Here is a 5,820-nt window from a genome sequence, read left to right as displayed (position 1 = left end):
GATGAAGGAAATATTTTGATACTTAGGACTTTTTCATATTGGTCTAAAAAAAAATTTGTTTTTGCTTTCAAAAGAAAAGAAATTTTTTTTTCAATTTTTGGAATAAATCATTAAAAGTAAGGAATTAATTTATAAACATCAAAATATGACTATTTTTACCAAAATCTAAGGATAACATGCACAATCAATTGATACCATTTTTATCAGGTGCTGTGAGAGTGTTAATTCTTCCTTACATGTAACTAACTCCTTAACCCATCTCTGATTTTCACAAATCACAAAATGTTCTTTTAATAATTTTAAATTTGTTTTAAATATTTTATTAAAAAGATAAAACTTTTGAATGACCATTACTTTTTTAAAAAAAATTAGTGGTAGCTTTTTGTTTTGACTTTTATTGAAAACGTTTTTTTAATGCCTTTTCTTTTCATTTTTCCCTAAATTCGATAATCGGATTCTTGGATCTATACATCATGACAATCTACTAAACAATAAAGATGCCATAATAGCATAACATGAAACTTCAATGTGGCAAAAAATCAAGCATGTTGTTTTGTGGGCATTGAGAAAAAAATGTTCAAACAGATTGACAACAACAATCCCTTTTTATTTTTTTCTCCCCTTTCATTTGGTTTTTTATATTCTTCAAGAACTTCCAAGTATTTGTTTCTACAGATCTGACTTCTGGATAAAAGGTTTCGCTAAAAGATTAGGCTGCATCGAAAGCACAAATCATTATTAATTTGTTAACCGTTGTTCGGTGAGCACACAGAAAAGAAAAAAATTATTTATTAATAATATAATTATCAATCTGTTTGTTTAAGACATACATATCGGGATTTGCTAGATATTGTTTCAGAAGTCTTCATGTTCAAAGGTAGAAAACAAATTAGGTATCCTGTGCAGGGGACAGCAGGCCTTAGGATGCGCTGGGGCAAAGGAGCTGACCAAGTGTGGGCGGGAAGGTTTGGGATCTTTCGCTTCTCTCCCATATTTATAATATCATTATTGACCCAAACAAATCAAAGTTTAGTTTTTGATAGCCAATTGAGCATTTAAAATAGGAATTAACCCTCCTTAAAATGTCATAAAACACTAAAAATACCATTACTTTTGAAATATTATATGACATATATAGCAACTATTTAATTTTATTATCCAACTGTAATATAAAATACACATTTAAAATTTATTTTAACTTAGAAATGGAATCCACATAATTTTTTATACAAAATTACATTTACAAGTAATAATATCATATAAACAAATGTGGTCAGTGTTTTCAGTTTCTTGATCTAATGATTAAAAAGGCTTAAGAAAACATATAAGATAAGAGTTTCAATCTCATTATCTTCATCCATTTCCCCTATCCAATGGTTTTCTTTTCTTGAAATATATCACATGAATTTTTATTATATATCAAATATAATAAAGAAAGAAAGAAAATTAACACAAAAAACTTGAAATTTACAGAATATTGGTTACTTTGCTTATTAAATTCATATATATATAGGCTTTTAATTTTTTTATTTATTGATAATGGTGCTATTTATATACCTAAATTAATTCATTAAATAATTCAAAAGATTTTCTTTGAATGTTTCATAATGATCAAATCTCCACTACATCAATTAATTTAACAAACTCTTATTATTTAAAATATAAAAATATCGTTATCTAAAAAACTTAAAAATATGAAATATTTTTTTGATGGGAAACATAAAATTTTGAAAACAATAAAATCAAATATAAATTTAACATAAGAATCTTCTTAGACTTTAATCTTCAAAATTTAATCCTCATTTTCACAGGTAACCTTCATCATTTAACTATATTCATTGTTGTCCTGATGATGTAAGTTGAAAATCTACATACCAAACATATTTTCACTATTTTTTTTTTTGAAAACATTTCTTCATTTTCTCAAACCAAATTTATTTTTTTAAATTAAAAAAACACCGAAAATGAAAATTATTTTCTGAAAATGAAAATAGAAATTAAAAAAAATATATTACAAAAATATTTTCCCTAATCAAATAGAACCTAATATTTTTCAACAGTTGATTTTAGAATCTTCATTTGACAGTATTTAATAACTCTTAATATTAATGATAAGAATTCAAATTATGATAATCTTAATTAAAAAATCTAATAAGTAACAATGATTCTATGGCTAATAAGACTGTGGACTATACAGGGTAACCATTTTTTCTTTTTTTTGAAATTCTTAATTATCCATTAATCTCCTACCCTTATATTTATTTGGTTGGACAAGATATTATACACATAAATTCCTTGAAACTTTTTTTTTTTCAAATCACAAACCTAGAAAACATGTTTGATAATACGTGAAGCATGAGGCTTGGCTCAAGAACGTAAACACTTTGACCTTTTGATTTCATTATCTTAAGCCAAAGACATTAACGAAAATCACCAGATCCAAGAGCAAGTAATGTTCAACATAAAAAAGAAAAGAAAAACCAAGTTGGGAATCGTAGATTTTGAGATGTTAACATCGGTATATTTTCAAAAGCAAACGCTCACACGATGTTAGCTCGGGAGGCCCTTTGCAAGTATTAATGGACAGGCCAGTAGTGCAGAGAAACGGATGAAATGAGATTATTCTGATTTTCTTTGAAAGACAAATTGGCTTTCAAGCTGCCAATGGATTTAGGGTACATTTGGAAGACGATGATATTGACTCTAGTAAGATTAAAATTAATAATAATGATAAGATTAATTATTATAGCGATAAAATTAAAATTAATGATAAAATATGTGTTTGGATACAAAAACAATTATGATGAAGTGAAATGTATTTAGAACAAAAAATGACTATTAAATCATTAAATTAAAATTTATATAAAGTAAAAAATTTTACATTATTTAACTTTTATAAAAATTAATAAATAATTAAAATTTGTTAAAATGATTTTTTATCAAATAATAATTTATTAAAAATATTTTAAATTAATAAAAATGATAACAATATATTAAGTATATTTAATTAAAAGAAATTGATAATAAATATTTTGATAATAATCTAGAAAATAATAATATTTTTACATTAAAATAAGAATTATTTTTATTCAAATTAAAGTTTAAAAAATTTAAAAAACGTAAGTGGCATGTGTTGTAAACAGCAGCATATAGTTTCAATAAAAAAAAAAATTGAAGCAGGAGTTTTTAAGGAAAAGGAGTGCGGTGGGAATGAAAAATCCAACCAAATGCATTGCTATAGCACCACTGCAAAAAAAAAAAAAAAATGATAAACGCACTGAAACACGGCTTCAGTGGCATCCAAATCAACCTTAGACAGCCTATGATTAGTTAACTTTATATATATATATATATATATTTATAGAAATGAAGCTGTAGCTTATTTTTAAGATAAGAGGTTACATGTATTAAAATTTAAATATCAGACTTACAATATGTCAATTCTTCAAAGTGATTGTTTGAACTAATTGAACTCTATGAAATTTAATCAATTCTATTTTTTGTCATTCCATGATTAATTAATTTGCTGTAAGTATCAAGCAATTTAGCATTTTTCAACTGTTAATAAAGTAATGATTAAGAACTCGAAACTTAATTCAGTGGCATCCAACGTATTTGTGGACTGAATCTTAATACCTATAATCTCATTTTTTATTTTCAGATTGCAACCTTAATTTTAAGTAAAAAAAAAAAAAGGTCTAACAAAAGTAATTTTCTTTGGAAAATTATTGGAATCGGAGTAAGTATTTCAATCTTGCATTGCATGTGACATCTTAATCCTATGTTATTAGGAAAAAGCACAAGATGAGACATTCAGTCATGAGAGCATTCAAAAAGTTATTGACCTCATATATTAGTAGTTTTATTAGGGTTGGGGAAGCAATAGAAAAAGTAGTGTCATGTTCTCTTGGTTGAGCTAGAAGGAGCACATGAGTTTGAAAATCCAAATTCTATTTTCGAGCATGAAGGAGGTAACGCACATGAAAACTCTGAGGTCCCCCATGAAAGAAACAGCAATTTGAGATCGGGGGACTCTTTCGTCAGGAGAGGTCGCCATCAGGAAAGTTGATTAGTGGTCCAAAGCTATATACATCTGGTTTAAATAACACTCTGAAAAAGTTGTCACTTTTCAGTTACACCATAGCTGCAATTTGTAAGAGGGCAGGGGAAGAGTTTCTTTTTGTTCCTATGCTTTATTTGTATAATAGGTTAGTGTTTCTTTTTATTCCTATACTCTAGTCGTAAAACAGAATTTTTGTGTCATTCGAAAATGTTTAATGCCGTTTGAATGCAACTGGACCTCCTATGGGTGGTCGGTTGCCATCCATTTCCGGGTCAACTGCTTAGTTGAGATCCAAACATATCTTCAATTCGCCATGATTCTCTCCGGCCAGCCATTGCTGCTTTTTCTTTCAATAGATCTCATCGCTAATTTTTTTTGCTTTGTTGTTTTTTTCCCTTTTTGTCCCTTTAAGTTAAGTTGTAGGGAAAAAATGTTTTTACAACTTAACTTTTTTTTTATTTTAATTTTTATTTAAAAATTATGAAATAATTAATAATTAATAAATAAATTATTATGTAATAAATTAAAATAAATAATTTTTAATTATTTATTTTCAAAATTATTATTTAACGTAAAAATAAATTTTTTGGCTAATAATTTATTAATTATTTATTAGTTTCATAAATATTAAATAATTTAAAATTTTTATTACATAAAATTTTTATCTAATATCCTTAATAGTTATTTTCTTTTTCCATTATGATTCATCTTGCCACCACCACTGCTTTTGTATCTAAAAATACATCTTATTACTTATTTTAATCTTACCTCTATAGTAACCAATCTCACCTCCATCATTATTTTTAATTTCACTAGAGCTAAAATGGACTTTAAGTTTCTTGCATATAAATTATAAAGATTTATATTTGATGCATGTCAATATATAGATGTTATACACTATTAATGAACCACACAATGACACTTTTTAAAAATTAATTTAAATATATTTTAAAATAAATTGTATTTACTTTTTAGGATTTTAAAATTTTAAAATTAATTTTTTTATGAGTGTCATTGTGTAGTTCATTGATAATATATCAAATATAAACTCAAATTATTACAATTAATAATGAGTTTATATTTGATGTAATGCCAGTGTATAGATACTATAAATTGCCAATGAATCACATAATAACACTTCAAAAAAATAATTTTAAAATTTTAAAATCATATAAAGCAAATACATTTAATCCTAAAAGTATATTGAAAATTATTTTATTGAGGTGTTATTGTGTGGTTTATAAAAAGTGTATAGCATCTATACACTGATAGTGCATCAAATTTAAATCCATACTATATTACCATTTTTTCTTGGAAGTTCATCATTAGTAATTCTTTTTTTTTGTTATATAGCAAAGAAAGGAGTAGACTGTAAAGTACATGGTTCTTCCATCATTATGCTAAATTTTGATGGGTTATTAAGTGTTTTTTTTTTCTTTATTGTTAAAAACTAATAGTATATATTAAAAAATATTTCATCTACAATTCTTTTTATTGCAATATTATAATTATTCAATCATAGTTCATAATTATATAGAAAGCCACCACTAATAAGTGTAAGTTTTTGTTAGATGAAATTAAAAAAAAAAAAAAGCTACAGCAATCTAACTAAGAATGGGAACAAGTCAATGCGGGAGAAATTTTTGCTTACTTCACCTTTTACTTCGATTCTCCTCAACTCGAGTTTTTAAATTTAAAACCATCCCCACCTCTAACAAGGAGAAGCTACCTTCAATTTCACCTGCCTCGTCTGGACT

The sequence above is a fragment of the Durio zibethinus genome, chromosome 16, assembly GCF_047325235.1.
Source record: "Durio zibethinus cultivar Kanyao isolate XHJ-2024 chromosome 16, ASM4732523v1, whole genome shotgun sequence".
Taxonomy (NCBI): Eukaryota; Viridiplantae; Streptophyta; class Magnoliopsida; order Malvales; family Malvaceae; genus Durio; species Durio zibethinus.
This window is presented reverse-complemented; position numbering follows the sequence as displayed.